At 38.4% G+C, this 22,659-nt stretch overlaps 1 protein-coding gene across 1 annotated transcript in view; it reads right to left on the bottom strand.

Annotated features, from left to right (window-relative positions):
- The window catches only part of dtymk (deoxythymidylate kinase (thymidylate kinase)), a 284,610-nt gene that overhangs the window by 48,700 nt on the left and 213,251 nt on the right, over window positions 1-22,659 (bottom strand). The gene's annotated exons all lie outside the window — the stretch shown is intronic.

Raw genomic sequence — 22,659 nt, 5'->3', positions numbered from 1 at the left:
AGAAAAAGCAACTAGTCTGTACCTATCTAAAGGACACTTCAGCAGAACTTTTGCGGGAGTTGGTGTCATACAAACTCATAAAATGAAGAATAAATTACAGCTGGTAACATGGATAAAAACTTTAAACACCAGGTTTAACTTCAAGAAAGATAATGTTTATATGTCACTCTCACAAGCAAAAGCTAGCACTTTCTTAATAGTACAATAGGGGGAAAAAGCGGGCCAAACAAACAAGCGCGAGCACGTAGGCCTACACACGAGTACTCGCTCGTGCCATTAAGGTCAGCACGTACCGCCGATACCCTGAAGCGCAGCTGACAGAATTACAAACACCGAGTAAGTCTCACATTAACTACAACCGTTCTGAAAAGACGAGCGCGAGCCTGTAATTGTTGCATTAGTTCACTTCAATTTGACAGTGTGGTTTTTAAGGTGGCGCAGAGTGATCGTTTTAAAATGCTAATTTCAGCTAGGACCACTGCCTAATAGCCCTCGGGCTAATGTGCGTGATATATGATTCTTTCAGCTGTGATTATTAAACGAAAGGCACTCTCTCTCTCTCTCTCTCTCTCTCTCTCTCTCTCTCTCTCTCTCTCTCTCTCTCTCTCTCTGTCTCTCTCTCTCTCTCTCTCTCTCTCTCTCTCTCTCTGCGTGTCTCTCTCTCTCTCTCTCTCTCTCTCACACACACACACACACACGTGTGAAAATGCTGTGATTTGAGATTGCTTTCAATCACGAGTCGAGTTTAATTCGTTACACTGTATATATATATATACATATATATATACATAGGCCCATACGTATACGGAGCCGCACGCGGATGTTGTCAGCTAAATATCTTCACCTCATCCTTTCACTCAATAGGCTGTGCAACACCCAATAAGCTGGTTCAAGTTCAAGTTTATTTTAGCCTCATTAGCGTGTTACGCTGATGCTAGCAGTTCTGATGTCAGCATTTACAATATAAAACAACATGAGGTTATATGTTGGTAATGAGACTATGCTTTTTTTATATATGATGTGCAGCCAATTATAAAGCTTGCTAACATTAACATATTGTACAAGGACCTGACTCGTTTTATTGTTGAAACCAAATGGACAAAACGGTGATAATTTTCCTCCCTCTGATGTCCCCATATTTCTCATATTTCAACCCCATCTGTCTTTCTCACGCCCTCTCTCTCTCTTCGCTCTCCGCGTCCCCACGTACGCATGCGTCAGTCAGCAGCTTGTAACCAGAAGATTTCCATCATATCTTTTCTTACAATTCCTTGAAATAGGCCTAATCGTTTAAGGGAGAGGGGGGGAGGGAGGATGCGCGTTTTTGGATAAAGATTATCCTCACCTCGACTTACAGAACAATCAGCCAAGAACACCCCTGACCTTTCTTTCTTTTTCCCGTCTTTTTCCTTCCTTTTTTTATTCCCAATGCAAGCGCCGACCAGCATACAAACAAACGAAATAGCTGCTCCAGCCCTCCCAATCGGCAGGCTATATGATATGTTCATCTGCAACCACGAGGTAGTATGCTGCATGTTTTGCACTGTAGCCCATATTTCGGCCTGCATTGAACTTTTAAATTGCGGTGTGCTATCTTTCACATAGCAGCATGTGCAATTTGATATGTGCGTTTAGGCTACCGCATACCCACACCGGCTTAGACTTCATTTGAGATCAATGAATTAGATAACGGGAAATTATTTTAGGGGCTGAGCCTCCATACTCATGAGGGAGAAATCAGCTATGTTTCTTATTCAAAAACTGATTGTCTCCTAAACGCGCGCCTGAAAGTTCCCTCGACAATTTAACGGGATAATGAGAAATGCAGTAGGTTTTGATTTGTCGAGGGCTGCGATGATTATTATTTCCATCTGCATTTTTTTCTCTTCAGGTTTCTTTAGTACAGCCCATATCTTACCCAGTTCTGCACAGTAACTGTCTGAAATAAACGCGTAAAAAGACAATAAATACTAACTAATGTGAGAATAGTTTAGGTTTTTGTAAAAACTCCTCAAACTTCAGGAAATGTCAATGCCATGTATCATTTTGAAAGAGTGAAATTATGAATATATGCCACTCGTGGTTTTCATGGGACAGGCTTATATATGATTTGAAAATCACTGTTAAAGTGAAACCAACGCACTCACCTGTTAGTCTTAATCATTAAGTCTAATATTATGAAATTCAAAATAAGCTTATTACTTTTAGTGTAACAAACAGCTAATTCAAATCGCACACAAACGCAGTCAGTACTTGCGCGCACGTGGCAAACACCACGCGTGGACGCGCCCCTACACATAAAACTAGGATTATCTAAGGACACATGTCCATCCATCTCGCCTAAAAGAGTGAACGGGGAGCGGCCTGACACGCAGAGAGCCTATTAGCCAACTCCGGCTCCTGCGGAGTGCATCGAGGTAAGCTCCCCCACCGTAACTGTCCATGGTGCTGAAGCGGTAAGAGGTTTTCTTTACTGCACACTTGCGTCCTCCCCTCAAAAACTCTTGAAAGCGAGGGTTGACATTTCAATGCCTTTTATTGTATTTCCATCCTATTTAGGAATGGTTCTCCGTAATAATAAATATATTAGAAGCCCGAGACAACTCACATGGTCTACAACTTTTCTAACTTTCTTTTTTCTTTTTTCATAGCTGAACATTTTTAAGCCCATAAAGTGGAACTCCTGAAGTGTGACCTGAACATAAAAGACATACATGCACATGTTACATCTACATTATTATAATATAATTAGTTTAGTTGCATTCAGTAGTGTGTGTATAGTATGTTATTCAATAGAGTATGTAATAGAGTAGTATATATATATATATATATATATATATATGCATGTGTATATATATATGTATATATATATTTGGGTAAGCTATTATATGCTTGACACAAAATTCTCAACTTCAATTTTTTCACTGTAAAATGATTTTGCAGATACAAAGTAAAGCCCGGCCTCTTTTCAGCCTTGTGTACAGAAAATGTTCTTTCTGTTTTCAATTAATGCTTAGATACTGTATGATCATGGTCGAGGTGACTGTTCCTCGTGACTGTGCAAAAATGTATATGTACCGTGCACTTCATGTGGTGATAATTGATCTTGCAACGTTCAACACAAACAGGCTTTCCTTCGCTCTGAAGGCAATTACAAAACTCCAATCCTGCACACAATACTGCAGACCTTTTTACATGATCCCTTTCCAAGCACCATTCATTGACAGTGATAAGCAATCAAAAGAAGCAATAAGCTGCATGTGCAGACTATATGCAGACTATGTTACAGAAGATTACTTTCTATACACACACACACAGATATATATATATATACAGTATATATGTCTTTGTGGTGAAATCAATTCTCAGGTGATAGTGAAGTCGGGCTTGAATAAAAATCTGCAATAACTGAACTTAAGCTGCTCTCTCTTTTATTCTGCAACACTGGATGACACAGAACACAGCAGAAAAATATTAACAGAGGTTCAAGGCATCAGGTGATAATGAAAGGATAGGCCAATACTTCAAAGACCACGAGGTCCACATCACACAATTATACAATACAATTAGGATTAAAGGGGCAAAACAAAGATAAGAGGAGATAGGGATAAATTATCACAAAAGGAAAGATGTGACTCTCTCCTGACCTTCATTAAGAGAAAAAAAAAACTAATTTATTGCTAGACTTCCTTGCAGGGGGATTTCAGCCTTTTACATGTGACTCAGACTCACCAGATAAGATTTAACCAGCACAACTGAGAATCTGAACTGCTACTAAACAATAACAAGGTTGTATTCACAATGGAATACTATATAAATACGTGTGTGTACATTAAAAACAGCAATGATTATAAACTATTCTTTTTCATGAATTATTTAATTATTCTTCGTGCGCGCATGTTTGTGTGTGTGTATTAGAGGGGTTAATAATCAGGAGTCCTCCCCAATTCCATCTAATGTAATGAATCACAATCAGTATAGACTTTCAACCTGTTTTTTAAAACCGAGGTTTTACATTTTATTTATATCTTTTTATTAGTATATTGTGTCACACAAAGCTTAAGCTTAGGTTATCTAACATTATATCCAACTTTTGCAACTATCAACTTCTCTTAATGAGGGACAACATTACCAGGAGGTTATTATAGTAACCATGGCATGCCAAGAGTTGTTATAGTGATAAGGTCTAAAAAAAATGTCCTAAGAAATTACTGGACTGATCTGCTGTCAACCTTTGACATCATGACTCCTCGCTGCAGGTCTCAAAAAGAGTGTGGATATCATGCCCTGCAGGGATTCTGTAAAAGCAGCTTGTTTCAGGGTCTATACACCCCTGTAATACTCACTTCTCATGATTCCAAAGGGCAGCATGAGGATTGATATCCAGTGGCCACAACCATGCAACAGAAATCTATACTTAACTTGCCTCTCTTTGGAGTTTGCTTCATTGTTACTTACTCTTATTGCTCATAATTACCTCAGTAGTATTCAAGAACTATGGATACATCTTTGGCAAATAACACATAGGTGCTTAAAAAAAAGAACACCTATTCATCTATGCTAATTTATCAAAACACTAGTACTGGATGCCTCCAGTGTGGAATCAGAGTTTTTCTCATTGTCTAAAAGCTCCAGCCCTATGATTTTTCTCCTTAGTTTTACTAAAAACTGTTAAGTCCAAAATTTAAAAACTGTTAAACCTGAAAGAAGCTTTGAAACAACATGAACAGCATCTCCTTTTGATGATCTGGTTATTGACAAATAAAGCCTTCACCCATATAATATCAGCTCAAAGTAAGTAAAGTTTTGGAAAGCCACATTTTCATTGAACCATTTGGTTAATTATCTAAGGTGTCCTCTAACCGCGTGAACTCCAAAACCCATATACAGCATCAGATCTTAAAGAGGAACTCTTAAGAGTAATCTAAATATCTTCCGAAAGGACGCCAACTTTCACCAAACTGTTCTCGGTGAGTAGATAAACGTATTTCATGCCAGAAATAAGGTCTTGGTTTAAAAATACCAGAGTTCCCCTTTAATGAGGTAACTGTGTAGAGTCCAAGAATCAGTGTTCTGATGTGATTTCTAGATATATTCTTGATATATCAGTCTAACACTGGTATCAAATGATATTCAGCCATAAAAGCACTGAGAAGTCATTGAGTTGGCAGTGGTTAAACATGTATTTTTTTTTTTATTCATGCATTTATGTTTACCCACGGAATATTTTTAATTGAAAGTTTGCAATAAAGTTTTTTTATACGTTTCAATTAAAATGTTTGTGCATTTGCAAAGGTGGTGTGATGAAGGGCTGAAACACTTTAAAACTGTTTAGTTATTTTATTATAAAGCATATTTATACATTTTTCTTTCCCTAGTATTGCAAGGGAATATCAATGACAGAAACATTCCGTATCAGCAGTCGTCCCAATTATTATCTTTAACATTGCTGTACGGATTGGGCACAGTTGGTGCATCCCTAGAGATGTCCCAAAAGTTTGATAAATCTAAAAATTAATTTCTATCAACAATTCTGAAGAGATAAGTAGCTATTTTAGCAGTTTTGATACAGATCTTAAATTCCCCAAAAGTGTACATTCAGCCAGCAACAGCATCCGCTGATTGGGTCACATTACACATTTTACTCCTACCAACATTTAGACTGTTCCTATACCTTCTGTCTGTGTCTGTTGACCATGTTGGTGCTCCACTGCCATTTATGCTGGAGGATGACATTATCATCGCTTCCTCCAAGGCTGCTAATTGTGCCCCGTATTCTCAGCTTCATTCTGCCAGAGAAGCATCTCAACCCACCATCAATCACTTTGTCTAACATCAAGATAATTTTCAGGAGTGTTTGTGCAGCGCTGAAGTGAAATGTGACAATTCAACAAGGACCTTGAATGTATCTTTTGGGCGAAGTCGAGGAATGCAACGGATATGGGATGATACTTTCTTTGTCTTTTAACTGTCAACCAGAGCTTTACAAGGCAGTAGGATACTAATATTTTCCAGTTCCTGCTTTGGCTGGAAGTTACCTGGTCCCAAAAGGTTTTGCAAATTAAACTAGCAACAGTCCGCATTCTGCTTTGAGTGAATTCTGGGTACAGAGGGTATACAAGGATTAATATCTGTTGTCACATTATAGATACTGATCCCACAACAAACATCCAGTGGAATCACCCTGAGCAACCTGTGAAACATTTCCTCTGAAGAAATGGTCCTGTTGTAACTGTGGCAACAGCCAGAACTCTTCCTCATAACTCCTCTTCAAGACTAATGTCTGACAAAAGTCTTGAAGTGACTCCTCGTGTTTTTGCTTGGCAACATTTGGAAAAACCTTCAAATTAAATAGCAACTGCTTTACAACTGTTTGACTGAAACGCTTGTAAAAACTCTTATGACACATTGACTTATTACCTCTCCTTATAGCTGTGGTCCATATCTTATCCGTGGATGTAATTTGTCTGTTGGAGTATATGGTCAATGCTGGCATTCAAGCTCTGTGGGTCCTTTTCAATTACTGGTAAATACTTTTTAATGTAATGTTTTGGTTGACTGGATTTGGTGTTTTTATGGGAGTTGAAAGTTGTAAGAGACATGTAAATGCCACAATCCTGTACTTCATGAATTCGTATTCTTGTTATCTTTGTTAATATTGCTCTATTTATCCAGTGCCTTTTTTAAATCATTTACCACAATGCCACCAGGACCTCCACTGATCTCAGACCTGAAACTCAAAATGTGCTGCAAAACTGCTGTGAGTCAGCAAACCTGAAAATCAACATTCTACAAATGAGTCGGAATCTTCTCATACATTGTTCTTATTTTATTTACAGGCTTTTACATCCTTAATTATGTGGGTAAAGAAAAAGTCCTGCCTGTGTTCTGCAGTATAGGTAAAGACAGAGCCATCTCAAAAGAAGAAAAGACAGTTAAAGAAAGTAAGAGCTTTTGAAGCCAAGGCAAGCTGATGAAGAGAAAAAAATACAATTCCACAAATCTGTATCAGTGAATGATTAATTAATTTTAGTTGAATGATCTGCTCTAGCCTTGTGAGATATCAGCTTCTATTTCTTTTACACTTTTACTGAAGATCTCAAGAGACTGGTAGTTCAAAAGGCTGTTCAATTTAGAGCTCCTACTGGAAATGGCTTCAGAAAGACTTTGCCATACATTGGGCTTTGATGTGTTTTAACTGTCATAATCTCCGTGTTCAGAAATGGGGAAAAATAAATTTGCTCCATTGTATATGCTCTTTTTCTTCTTCTTCCTTGCATTCCATTTCAGCTTTTGATTATCTTCCCTGACATTTCTTTCTTGAAGGCTCGGTGTGAATTGACGCAACAACATGTTTTTCTTTATCTACTGAGTTTGAACTATAACATGTTGCAGCTGGAAGGTGATCTGGCAGGTCATATATTAATCAAAGAACAGATAAATACCCTGTGATTCACTGCACCGTTTTTCAGCCAACAGTTTGTCTTTGGTTGGCGTTATGCCCCTGACATTACCTCCTAATAAGTCTCACATTTCCATATGCATTCGCCGGTAGATGTGCGATAGCTGTTTATTGAAAAGCAAACTAAACTTGAAAAGAGAATCTAACCTCGAGTCAGAACTCTGCAGGGGTGGACTAAGATTGAAATTGGTCTGACTCTCTGCTCTCTTGAATTGAGGGTCCATTGTACTACGTCAAACAAAAGGTTTTTTTTTATCAGAGGCCCTTAATGTAACCCCCTCCCTTCACTCTCTTGGCCACCAACTCGTTCTTCTCTTCCTCTCTCTTCTCATTCATTTATTCCACTGTGTGTGGAAATAGGCTGGGCAACAATTAATTTCAGAGTGAATTCAGGCAGGATCTATTACCCCTCTCTGCCTCTATTGCTCTAATGGAAATCTATTTCACTTCTCTTTTGTGTCCAATATAATTTAATGCCCATTTTATTAATGGCCTGAAATAATTACGGGAGGCTTTTGTGATTCTTGAGTATGTTTCATTTAATTGTGTAATAAATGTCTAATCAGAGCTCCCATCTGAAGCCATTATGGCATTAAAATTAACAATTACGCCACAAATGTCTTGGTGAATGCGTTGGGGTCTATAGAAATCGTTGCTGATAACAAGACACATATAAATCATTCATGAGAATTTTTGCAGAGAAAAGCGGTGTGAAAGATAGGAGGATGGGAGGGTGGAAAAAAGAGGTGGAAGAATAAAAGAGAGGAAGAAAAAGGCTGAGTTTTCTTTATTCCATTGAAAAACGGGGATGGCCAAAAGATAGGGCATTCTAAAACTGTGTCACCCTCTTCAGTTCCTTTCTTCCCCTGTCTCTCTCTATCTCCCTTTAATTTGCCTTCCTCTTTATTTTTGAAGTGACAGATTTCACTTTGGGAATTCATTAACCGTTAACTTGGGCGATAAAATATCTATCAGGCCCTCTGCCCGGTTCCTTTGCTAAGCTGCATGGCACTCCGGTTCATCGTTGTGGGTGACCGAAGACAATTAAAGAGGCTTCACACTCCCTCACTCTCCCAGTGTCACTTTCTCTGTGAAAAACAGGAAGGCTGCTCAACATACCAGCAAGAATTGTTTTCTTAGTAACCAAATATACTCATTTCATGGTATGGGGAAACTCCATCTGCTGCTAAAAACCCTCATCAGTTTGTCTGTGTCATTTCCAAGCTAATATACTACAATTGGTTTTGGTGAATCTATTTTATTATTTGATATTATTATCTATTTTTTAAGTTTTTGCCTTTTTTTGTTCTCTATTACCATAATGCACAAAGGGCCTCCTTGGAAAACTGATTGCACTCAAGAGTCCCAACCAGACTCTTAAATGTGACAGAGTCAAGGAAATGACTTTGATATAGATGATGTCACGTTAATGAACAGGTTGATTTGATTTTATCAAGTTTCAGGAATCTAACCCTAACCCCCCACCGTAATCAACCAATCTCAAGTAATTGGTTGATAAAACCCTTCTCTGTCTCTGCCCAATCTACAATATGCACTTTGCTAGTATGCTAGTACAACTCTAACACTGCAGCTCCAGCACAGAATTAATATTTTGTTACAATTAAGTTTGAGGTTATCGGGACTGTTCTCCTCCCCATAATGTACCCATCGGTCATGCAGGCAGAAACAACCCATGATTTAGTTAAAAAAAATATGCCCCCTATAGTGGTTGAGAAACTGCATGCAAAGTGTAAAAAAATGGCGTCCATGAAGGTGATGACCACATTGTTAAAAATAATCTATTTGAGCCATAACAGTGTTCAGTTTCTAACCCTAACCAAGTAGTTTTGATTTGTAAATATCAATTTCATTCAGCTCAGTTTAATTCAATTTTATTCATATAGCGCCAAATTACAACAACTGTCATCTCAAGGCACTTCAATAATACAGTGCAATTCAACAATTTTGCAAAACCTTCATATTCATCACAAAATAATCCACCAGCTGATAATATTGATCAGTTTCTTAGTAACATCAACCTTCCAAATTTACAGTTTGAACAGGCTATGGCTTTGGATTCACCTCTTTCAATAGCTGAACTCCATGAAGCCCTTCAACATATAGGGTGGCCGTGGCTCAGTGGTCAGAGTGGGTCATCCAATAACCAGAAGCGGTTCGATTCCCACTCTCACCACTCAAATAGATTGGTGAATTGACAGCTGGAGGGGTGGCAGTCCACCTTCTTGCCACGGCTGAGGTACCTTATCCCCATGTTCCCCGGGTGCTGTGACTGGCTGCCCACCACTCCAGTGTATGGCATATGTTCAACAGGATATGTGGAGGACAAATTTTGTGTATTTCCGTGCATGTACATGACAATAAAATATGATCTTATGTGCCTAGAAATACAGCTCCAGGACCAGGTGGTTTTCCAGCAGAGTTCTACAAAGAATTTGAAACACTTACATTTCACAAAATAATATCACAACTAAAGGAGAATGACAGGCTACCACAGAAACTAGGAAAAGACCCTGTACTTCCATCCAGCTACCACCCAATATCACTAATAAATGTAGACCTTAAAATAATTTTTAAAGCCCATGCCATAACACTAGAAAAAATAACTCCCCTTATAATACATCCTGACCAAAGAGGTTTTTATAAAGGATAGACACTAACACATGCAGAGTAATTTTCTCAGATTGCTCTTGGATACCACAATCATCTCTCTAGATGCAGAAAAAACATTTGATCGAGCCAACTAGAAATTCTTATTTGCAACTTTTAAGCAACTTCGGGTTTGGGTCATCCTTCATCAAGTGGATAACAGTACTGTATAGTTCTCATGCATTTGTCAGGATAAATTATTAAACTTCTCCAAGCTTCGGTCTGCAGAGAGGTACCTGACAGGGTTGCCCACTTTCCCCCTCACTTTTTGCTATTTCTGTCGAATCTTTAGCAGCTGCTGTTAGACAAGATATAAATATCAACAATTCATGTAAAACCTGTACCATATCATTTGCATGTTCATACAAACACACACATGCATTCACTGACAAACAGTCAGATGTTTATCATACAGTTGCTGTTTCGTCCTGTGGTTTCAAACCATCAGTATCCACAGATGCTCCAAGTACTTGCAACTTGTGGTTTTTTTTTGTGTTTGTCTACCTTCAGGTGTTCCTGATGATGCTTTGCCTAGTTTCCCTGCAGACGCCATAGGATGTTTTCTGTTTAGTCTTTCTACAGATGTAGCATCTAGTCTTCTGGTTTTGTCTTGTTATTCTCATTGTCTCCTCATATAATTTTTTTGAATCTGTGTCTCTTTTCCCTTTTTTTCCCTTTTTCTTTGCTCTCCCTCTTCCCATGTCCCCCTATCAGCATTTATATGTATACAGTATCTTGACAAAAATAAATAATTAAGTAGCACTTGGGCATCAAGGGGAATTTTCAATTCATAAAGCTTCTCTTGGCAAAGCAAATGTTGTCATAGCATGGTATTCAGATTACAGTTCTGCTTGCCAGTATGCTGGACAGTACAAGGTAAAAAAAAAGGTAACTAGTGAGGTAACTAACTACTGTTCAGAAACATACAGCTATGGAGCCAGAGGTACAGGGAGATACAGAACAGGAAGAAAAAGAAGTCAGACAGCAAAAATATTCACTGCAACTTCTTTAAATTTATAATTTAGCAACAAAACCAACCAATATCTACTCTTACTGCCGTTGTCAGACATGTTTGATCTCTTAAACTGTTATTTTAATTAATCTGTAAATATGGACTCCTTGCCTTGACCTGCTACTTGCTTATTAGATTATGACTGGGCCTTATGGCGTTCGAGGCTCATTGCAATGAAAAAAATAATTTATGAATACCTTTTTCACTCTGAAAAAGAAGATTTTATTACAACTATAACCTAGTTGTCTTGGAGAAAACAGCCTCCTGTCAACTAAAAGAAATTGGATGGGTCTCAAGACTGTGCAGTATAGCAGGGCCCACATCATGGTCCTCATTTTGTCATTTAAATTTACATAATCACATTTTCCAATAAAAAGTTTCAACTATATGACTCCAAAATAGCTGCTATAAGTTGAACCAGCCTTGTCCTCTTTCCAGTTTGGAGAGATAAACTACCATTTACTCATCCTGTAAATGTAAACATTCAGCAGAACCTGTCCTTGGTCCCGCCCAGAATCCTCTCAAATAACTTCACTGTCAGATTCCTTTGATCATATTTCATGATATCCTTCTTCATTCCACGAGATCCTCAAACAAAAAATAAGAGTTCAATCATTTGTAATATCTGTTCAAGTTTTAGAAGACGTAAAGTTACACACCCTCAGCAGAAAGAAGAGAAACTGTACAACCTGATGGTCACAGGAAAGAATCGAGGACCTCCTAAGCTGTTCAGTGGAGCATTGTGTCATGTTTAGTCTCTGGCTAACCAGAAGTATAGACCGTGGAAAAGAGGAGATGATGCAGATTTTCCCAAATCACCCTCAGGATTGAGAAGGGATGTCAAATGACTTTTAAGGACTGGAGCCACCACAGATGACTCTAGTATATTCAGTAGAAAACTGTAGAGTTTCTACTCGAGTCTCGTTCACCTCTCCAAGTGACTTACAATATAAAAGCCCCAGTACCATTTCTACATGTTTTCCCAAATGAAAAGCACCAGCAAGTCCACCAGCAACCCTTTTGTTTAACTGAAGTTGAGCAACAGATGGTTCAGTTCTCACCTTCACACATTCTCCCCCTTGATGTATCCAACAACTGCCATTAACAGAGCTGGTAGTAGGTGAAACGAAATAGGGGACAAATGTTCCAGTGCTGTTCTGCTATGTTCCAGTGCTGCTCAACACCATGTCTGACACACAGCTTTGAACGTGCACATGCTGAGGATGACTGGTAAGGTCATGCTGATGCCAGAAAACATTTGAGGAATGAATCCATTTTATCAGCTTGAGTTATGCAGTGAATTCCACTTTTTAAAATGCTCTGAAAGCATATTTTTCAAGTAAGAAAAACACTGGTAGCTGAAAAAGTTATTTGAAGTAAAAGATTGTAACAATGTGCAGATAAGAGGCATTACACCTGTGTGTAGCTGCTGATACCATTCAAAGAGAAGGACCTGACTCTTACTCTCTCAATTCAACATCACAAAGGGCTCAGAGAGAAAAGTGTGCATTTTTCCAAAGGATGCCAAAGAATTTTTCAACTTCTGAATACATTTTTTTTATAATGTCTTCACAAGAGTTCCAGAATGCTCCAATAAGGCACGGGTTTTGAAAACTTAATGTAACCTTGAGTACAATAAAAAAGCAATGCTTTTCACTATATTTTATCAAATGTCTTAAGCAAGTTTCAAGTTTCTTTAAGTGACTTTTATTACTGTTTCAACATTAGTGGAAACCAACTGGTACATGAAGTGCAAAAACATATCAAATATTAACACTGTTCATGACAAGTTTTCCAATTATGGCACAGACATCTGTAACCCTGGAAAATGACCAACAATGTTGAAAAGCTGAAAGGTATTGCATAAAATAAACACATACACAGGCTTTTTTCCTCATCAAAGCCAGTCCAAGCATGTGTGGTTTCCTGAAAATCTATTGAACATAAGTGTGCAATTTGACTCCCACACAAAAAAGATTAACTCTACCGACTTCACCAAAAATGACAATACAGATAGGCGTATGCAGAATGTAAGTACGTATAATGATAATACTTCTGAAAAACATGGCTCCCAAATATGTGGTACTCTAATGGGGATTCAATGCACATTGAAATATGAGTAATGACAAATATAGAAAATAACATTGATTTGACATTTCACTTACTATCATTTAACACCAGCAACCTCTCACACTCAAGACAACCTGAAATTCTAATATCCACCCATACCTAAATTGACACTTTGTTGCCTTATGTAGAAATCTGCATGACAAAACTGAGAATATTGCAAATAATTTTCGATTATATGGACCAATTACTTACAAACATACAAAAACAACATGGTAAACAAAAATTTATACTGGAGGAAGAGAGCAGATAGAGAATTACCAAAATGACCACCTATCTCAGCCATCTTCTACATCTCTCCTCATAAGGCTTCACTTTGACTAAACAGATTACCTACCATTTAATTATCCTCTTTGCTGCTGTGCAAATTAACCTTGGTATTTTCACAAAGACACAAGTGTCTTTGTGATCATGCCTCACACCTTTCCCCCTCCTCTTCTTCCACTCAATTAAATTCCAAGCTCCAGATTTCATGGTCAGTTTTATCTCACTCACTCTCAAAGAGTCCATCATCAATTCTTCACAACTTTTCATGTCCCCTTTCTCTGCAGATTCACTGCGAAATTGCCCATTCAGGTTATTAAATAGCTGTGACTGCTATAAATTTCTGGCAACACCCAGATATTTCAATATGCGTTTCAAACACTGACCCCCAGCAGTAATTAGTCTTACTCTTTCTTCTTTGTTTATCCAAAAATCACAAAGCTTTTTTTTCATTCTTTATTCTTTATTTTACATTCTTTATTGAGGCTGCATAAGTCAGGAGGAGGTTTTTTTTCAATATCACATTCCAGCGAGATGTTAACAGTTATTGGAAAACTTCAAGCAATGAAAGCTAATAGTTTGTGTTTTATTATTTTCCTCAGCAGGGTTAGCTATATCGCTCATCAGTCTCAAAAATGGATGGAAAAGTAGAAAAACGGGGAAAAAGTATCTTTAAACATGCCACACATTCAGAAGAATTGGCAACTGAATTTATCCAAATCTGATTTTAGAGATCTGTGATGGACTGGCGACCTGTCCATGGTGTACCCCGCCTTTCGCCCGATGACTGCTGGGATAGGCTCCAGCCCACCCGCTACCCGACCGACGGATTGACGGTATATAGAAAATGGATGGATGGATGATTTTAGAGATATGCTTCAGAACAGTGTAATTTTAAGATGTGCTCTCATGAGAAAGGAAAGAGAAAAGTGACTGTTCAGACTCAGCAGTGAGTGGATACTTAGTTTATTAGTATTTAGAAAAATTGTTTAATTAATTAAATTCAACGTTATTTTAACAAGCTCAATTTTTAAAAAAAAGGACTTATTTTGAGGAAAACGTAGTATGGTAAAAACACTTCACATTGCAATAATGAGAGGTTTGTCAGTAATGAAAACGTCTGTTCAAGGTTGATGTGTGTTAAATGTTGCAGTGTGACTGGTTGGTTTGAGTGATATAAACAGTCATAATCATTAACTAATGACTTGATTCAATTGGATAATTATGTAATAGAATTATTTTTAATAGTTATTATCACATAACTGAATAAAGCAATTGTATTGAAATAATAACAATATGTAAGATTACACAAAATTAGTAAAGTATCACTATACTTGGATAATGATGCAACAAGAAGACAATTTCAAACTAATTCTTATAAGTGTATAAGCTTACTTGGTTTGTTTTGGCCAACATTAATGTTGGTGAAGATGGCTGCATATTGACACACCACAATAATTTAAACACAACACAAATTGTGATATTAAGCTATTATTTTATATTTAGTAGGAATATTCTACAGAAAAATATCAAGAGAATAAGTGAAGAGAAAAGCTCTAAAATCATATCAAGTCAACAAGAAATAGTTTTTAGAATATGGACTTTATTTACCCTATAAATAAAAAGTTAATAAAAGTTAATTTACAAAATAATATATAAAGTTCTAGATCCATTGAAGTGACTTGACAAAAATCTATAGACATCACAAAAGTATATCTGTCTGATCTAGTTACATAGCTCTAGTCTGTTCAGACCAATGACAAAGGGTAAACAAAAACTCTCGCATACTAACCTTCTACAAAAATAAATTGAATATATTTTAGAGGGTGTGACATTTGGTTCTCATCTCTGAATTGCCTGTTTAGAGGACTAGTAGCAGATACTATGTCTATTCATTATGACAGGAAAAGTGAACATGAGCACTGATTATGACCTATTCTACATATTCACAGGGTGAACATATGTGGCAGCTTTTAAATGGAAAAATACATGATGATATTAAGCTTAGAATTTGATTTGTGCAAGAATGTACTAGAAATGCACTAATAAAATATACAAAACTGCAGGAATTTTCTGCAAACAGCAATGACTAGTGTGATAGCTTGATAGCTATGCTAATACCGTTTTTATTTTTACGCTAATGTTACTGTTATGTTAAGCTAACTTTATATTTTCTGAGTAAATGCTACTTCTAGCTCGTACTACAGCTACCATGTCTATCAAACTGTGGAATACAGTGAATAATCTAGATAGTGTGTGCTCTCATAGATACAACAAAGTTTGTTTGTGTATAATAAATACAAGTTATTTGTTTCTTTTGGTAATGATGGTCTTTGATACTGAGTAATTAAGATAAAAGCAATATCTATGTGACATTTAGACACAGTCTGAGTCCTTTCCTTTGTCTTTTAAGACACCATGGGCTATAATTGGAGACCAGTGCACATCGTCTCTCGGCTGAGAGGGTAAATGAGGGATCCCTAGACTCCAGGATTACCCTATTATTGAGAAGACGTTTGACTAAGCCTCCACCACTGACACATATTCCTGTTCTATGGCCTATTCACTTTGAAATATGTCTTGTCAGGGAGGCTTACAGAAATCTACATAATCCTTTCTCATCACAATTAAAGATACCACTGAACAATAAAATTGCTTGCTCTCTGGTTTGTTTCAAGTTGCTTCGACCAAAAAGAGGGTGAGGGAAATGCAGCTGGGTGAAGACTGAAGACTGCAAAAGGTTAAGATGAATTTTAGATGATGTTTAAGGAGACGAAAGAAAAAAAAGAGTTTACAAGAGTTCTTCCATCAACCCATTGTCTATAGTCATTTAATCCAACTCAGGGTCACTGGGGGGCTGGAGCCTTTCCCAGCTGTCGTTGGGCGAGAGGCAGGGTACACCTTGACCTTGGACAGGTCGCCAGTCCATCACATGGCCACATAGAGACAAACTCGACACATAACCAGCCATGCAAACACTCCAAGGGTCAATTTAGAGTCACCAATCAACCTCATATGCATGTTATTTGGGTAGTTGGGGGGAAGTCGGAATACCCGGAGAGAACCCATGCATACATGGGAAGAACATGCAAACGCCACACAAAAAGGCTCAGCCGGGATTCCTACCAGGAAACCTCGTGCTGTGAGATGACAGTGCTAACCACCATGCAGCCCTACAAGAGTTCTTGTGAAGCAAAAATAGTAAATGTTATGTTAGTGTAATTTGTCATGAATATAGTTTTGAATTATGATGGATAACTGACTTATAACTAAGAGTGAAGAAATCAAGTTGGAAATGCCAAGTAGAGCCCTTTTTAGACGGTCAACAGAAAATTAAAAATAAACTTGATTCATTTTTTTAAAAAGTCCTTGCAATTATGTTCCAGTTTAGTTCATAAAAGTATATTTCTGCCTTCCTGATCTGGTTGTATAATATAAATGAAGAAGACGTAAAAAAGGGAAAAAGAGCACATGAACACAGGATGAAAATTTGATGCAATCATCAGCCCTATTTGATCTTAATTAGTTACTGTGTCATTATGATGGCTGAAATATTCAATTCAATTTTATTTATATAGCGCAAAATTACAACAAATGTCATCTAAAGGCACTTCAAAGACACAATCAAATTCAAGCCAATTAGAATCCAATTTATGCAATCATAATCCAAACAAATCCAATTCCAAATTAGTCCAATTTGTACATAAAAAGCCAATTAAAAAAAAGTAATCTAGCTAAGGAAGCCAACAGATTGCACTGAAACTTCTCTTCGATCCAATCCCTCTCGAGGTGACTGTAGAAAGAAAAACTCTTTTAACAGGAAGAAAACTCTGGTTGAACCAGACTGAGGAAGGGTGGCCATCCAACTCGATCAGCTGGAGTTTGAGAGGACAGAAAAGAGGGCACAAGCCATAACACCAGCACAGGGATACCTGCTGAGAAAGAGAAACACAAGTTAATGACAGCAATGACATTATATGAACATAGAGAAAAAAGATACCAGAGTGAGGAAAGGTGCATCATGGGAGGTCCCTCAGTAGTCTAGGCCTATAGCAGCGTAACTATGGGATGTGTCAGGGTCAGCTGACCTATCCCTAACTATAAGCTTTGTGAAAAAGCGAAGTTTTAAGCTTAATTTTAAAGGTAGAGAAGGTGTGTGCTTCCCGGACATATACTATCAGCTGGTTCCACAAGAGAGGGGCCTAATAACTGAAGGCTCTGCCTCCCATTCTACTTTTAGAAACTCTAGCAACCACAAGTACACCTACAGTCTAAGAGCAAAGGGCTCTGTTTGGAAAATTTTGCACTATGAGACCTTAAAGGTACAATGGAGCTTGGTGATTAAGCTTTATATTTGATGAGAAGAATTTTTAATTCTATTCGGAATTTAACAGGGAGCTAATGAAGTGAAGCTAAAACTGGAGAAATATAGTCTCTCTTGCTAGTTCTCATCAGAAATCTGGCTGCAGCATTTTGAAATGAGTGGAGGCTTTTCTGAGAATTTTGTGGAATGCCAAATAATAAAGAATTACAGTAGTCCAATCTAGAAGCAAGAAATGCATAAACCATTTTTTCTGCATCATTCTGAGACAGGAAGTTTTCCTAATTTTGACAATATTATGAAGGTAAAAGAAGGCAGTCTAAGAAACCTGTTTTATATGTGCATCAAAGGATAGATTCTAGTCAAAAATAACTTCAAGGTTCCTCACTGTAGTACTAGAAGCAAAGGAAATACCATCTAGAGGAACTATATAACTGGACAGTTTCTCCCTGAAGTGCTCAGGTCCAAAGAGAACAACTTCAGTTTTCTGAATTTTGAGTCATCCAACTCTTTATGTCTTAGAGACTTGCTTGTAGTCTAATCAACTGATTGGTTTAATTTGGTTTCATAGATAAGTACAGTTGAGTATCATCAGTATAGCAATAGAAATGTATGCCACGCTGACTAATAATGTTACCTAATGGAAGCATGTATAAAGTGAAAATAATTGGTACAAGCACAGAAGCCTGCAAAACTCCATAGCTTACTCTGGTGTGTGAGGAAGATTCTTCGTTTACATGAACAAACTGGAATCGATCAGATAAATATGACTTAAACCAGCCAAATGCACTTCCTTTAATTCCAATAACATGTTCAAGTCAGAATGCTGTAATTGACTGTATCAAATGTTGCACTCAGATCCAACAGGACAAGCATGGACAAGTCTGAGGCTAAGGAGATCATTGGTAACTTTCACCAGGAATGTTTCTGTGCTATGCACTCTGTCCTGACTGAAACTCTTCAGATTATTTCAGTTCAAATGATCATAAAGTTGAGCAGCGATAATTATTCCTCAAGAACTTTAGACAAAAGGGCCACTGGCTATACGTCGATAATTAGCTAATAATCCAGGATCAGGAGTAGTTTCTTTTTTTTTTTTTTTTAAATAAAGGTTTAATTACATAAACCTTAAAACTCATAGCCTGTCAATAAAGACAGATTGATCAAATCCAAAATGAAAGTACTGATTAAGCGGAACATATCTAAACAGTCTGGTCGGCATTGGGTCTAAAATACAACTTGATGATTTAGAAGAGACTATCGCTGTTGTTAGCTCAGAGATCGACTGGACAAAAACAGGTTCTGAAGATACTTCTAAAGTGGCTGTACTTGGTGATACAGTGATAATAGTGGGAAGGTTTCCATTAATATCTAGTAGAAACAATTGTATTGGTAATGAAGCTCATGAAATCATAACTATTGAGGCTCAACAGAGCTCGCACTCTTTGTCAGTGTCAGTTACCTCGGGATTCAGAACACAGACGCAGGGTCTTTTGGATTCCAAGAGGTTTTATTTTCAAACAAGCAAACAGAGCACAACAAGGCAGGGCGATCTCCCGGCAGAGCAAAGAAGAGAGCTATGGAAAACCCAAGCGCTCTCCTCAGTAACTATGGCGCGGAGGATGAGCGCAGCTATGAAAGTTAAAACTCTCCAAACTGGGAGGAAAACAGAAAAGCTATGAACACTTAAACAAAGACATGCTCTCCTAACGAGGCGGACTGAAACAAAAGACGCACTCTTGACAAAACAGAGGCACTATGAAACTTTACCGATAAACTTAAAACTCTCCTTTAACGGAGGCGACTATGAAAGGTTACAATAAAATCCCTCCTTGAAAACGGAGGAGGAAAAAAAAAGCTATGAAACTTACCGTGTAGAATAAATAAACTAAGGCTAGGGATGCACTGCAGGAGGACCGCTCACTGCAGGTTCGTGGAATCTATGGATCAAGGCTTGAGACAAATGGCTGGTAATGATGCTCATGGGGAGAGACAACATACTGGCACAAGACAAGGGAAACGCAGACTATTTGAACACATGAGGGACCATGGGGTACAGGTGGAAACACTTTGGATTCAGGGAAGATAATGAGACGCCTGACACGGGAGGAAGGGCAAGATACCTGAAACGAGAGGAGAAGGTCAGTGCTTTTTTCAAAATAAAACAGGAAATGACGAGAAAGACATGAAACAGAACATAAACCGTGACAGTCAGCCTGGCTAAAGTGCTGAAAAAAACCTGGCATTGTTCTTATTCTCTTCTATCAATGACGAATAGTAAGCAGTTCTAGCTTTACGAAGGGCTTTGCTACCAGACTATCCTTCCAGACTAACCAAGACTTTTCTAATTTGGTTCCACATCTTTCCAACTTTCTTGCTATCTGCTTTAAAGCATGCACCTTTGAATTATACCAAGCAGCCAACCTCTTTTGCCTTCATTTTCAGTTTCAATGTGTACAGCATTGTCCAATTTAGATTTATTGTCATTGCAATGAGTAAAACAAAAAGTAAGGTGCAGGCCTTTCAGTGCAGACATATAAAAACTGTGTAAACAGTGTAACTTTAAAAGGACAGTATGACTATATAAAAAACAATATGACTATGTATTAAAAAAAACAATATATTGCACTTATCACCATAAAGAGGCATTTATGGCTCTTATGAGCAGTTGGAAAGAAACTATTTTCTATTTGTCCTGGTTCTGATGGCCCTGTACCGTCTACCCGACGGCAGTGTCTCAGACAGGAAATATCCTGGGTGGAATGAGTTCTTCAAGATGGTGTTGGACCCTCTGGAGTTCTTTCTTGTTTTCCACTGTGCAGCTGGCAAACCACGTACTGAGGCAGTACGTAAGGATGCTCTCCATGGTGGAGCGGTAAAAAGACACAAGCAGTCTCTGGCTAATATTGTTCTTCCTGAGGATTCTCAGTGTGTTGTTCTTGTCACAGGTCAGTTTCTCCTTCTGCTTCCTGGGAGGAAGCAGAAGTAACTGATCCTTTCCACACAGGTCCCACCAATGAGAATGGGCTGAATGTCTGTTTTATTTCTTCTGAAGTCAATGATTAGCTCCTTTGTGTGTTCAGGAGCAGTTTATTGTCTGTGCACCACCCAGTCAGCCATTGCACCTCATCCCGGTAAGCGGACTCATCATCTCTAGTGATGCAACCTACCACTGTGGTGTCCTCCGCATACTTAATGAAGGTGTTGCTGGCATGGATGGGGGTGCAGTCTGAGGTGTAGAGGGTGAAAAGCAGGGGACCCAGCACACAACCTTGAGGGGAACCGTTGCTGAGTATTGAGAGGTGTGAAGGTGTGGAGGTCAATCCTGACCCTCTGTGGACAGAAAGTCCTTAATCCAGAGGCATGTGGAATGAGGCAGTCTGAGGTTCAGCAGTTTTCTCACGAGACGGTGGGGTAGGATGGTGTTATATGCTGAATTATAATCTACAAAGAGAAGACGGGCGTAATTTCCTTGTTTCTCCAGGTGGGTTAGCGCTGTGTGTAGCGCTGTGTTCACGGTGTCCTCTGTTGACCTGTTTGCCCTGTAGACAAACTGGTATGGGTCCGATCCAGGGGTTATGAAGGTCTTGATGTGACTCTTAACCAGGTTTTTGAAGCACAGGTGTAAGTGCAACAGGCCAGTAGCCGTTGAGGCTGGTTGTGGGGGATTTCTTGGGTTGGGGGACAACAGTGGAGGTCTTCAGGCAGGATGGGACTGCAGACTGTGTCAGTGACAGGTTGAAAATCTTGATGAATATCCCAGCAAGCTGGGCCACACAGTCTTTCAGCACCCATCTTAAGATGCCGTCAGGGCCCAACAGCGTGCGCCTCACCTGGGGCATCCTCCTCCTTGGCCGTCCTGATGCCTCTCTTCAGGTTGGCGCGTGCTGTAGAGAGTCCAGTCGCCAGCTTTGAAGTCGGCGTTTCTCTCGTTCAGCAGCTGCTTCACCTCTCTGGTCATAGACCCGAATGCATTTCTCCACTGTGACCGTGTCTACACAGTTCTTGATGTAACACAGTACAGTACAGTACAGTTTCTGTAAGACAACATATATCAATATGATGATCACCAATCAAATCAGATGTGTGAGACTACAACTCTGCTTCCTGGTCTCAACCATGAATTGTCATGTTTTTGAATGACTAATACATTTGGCCAGATTTCTAGATATGAGAGCTGCTCCTTCCAAAGTGGATACCATCTCTCCTAATCAGACCAGGTTTTCCCCAGAAAGATTGCTAATTATCTATGTAGCCCACGTTGTTTGCTGGACACCATCTAGACAAACAGTGGTTGAAGGAGAGATGTCATCTGGTCAGGTTGGTCAGGGGTCCAGAAGGAGTCAGACATTGTTTTGGCAAAATTACACACCGATGCAACATTAGTTTGAGTGACTTTGAATTTGCGTAACTGGGTGTCATTACCACCAACGTGTACAACTATCTTTCTGTTTCTACATTTATATAAAAGCAAGAAGTTCCAAAGAACACAAACGAGATTACAGGAAGTGATGTAATATGTGTTACTGCGAAACGTCAGCCTATATTTAAATATCTATTTTAACAGCAGCTCTCAACCTGATTCTACGTCAAATAAATTATTTGCAAAATTAGTAATTTACAAATTACTCATAATTATTCAGAACCTCATAAGAACCAGTATTTGCAGAATAGATATTCATGCTCACTCTAACAGAAAAGAACCCAGAGTTGAGAAAATACAGCATATTCGTGAAATTCTGTAAGATGCCTCGGCATGTGCACGAGGTAAAGCACAACTTCCTCATTTCAGTTTTATTGAAAGTA

Source organism: Leuresthes tenuis, unplaced genomic scaffold, assembly GCF_036924035.1.
Source record: "Leuresthes tenuis unplaced genomic scaffold, fLeuTen1.0.hap1 SCAF_7, whole genome shotgun sequence".
Lineage (NCBI taxonomy): Eukaryota > Metazoa > Chordata > Actinopteri > Atheriniformes > Atherinopsidae > Leuresthes > Leuresthes tenuis.
Note: the sequence above shows the minus strand (reverse complement) of the source record. Positions and strands in the feature narration are given on the sequence as shown.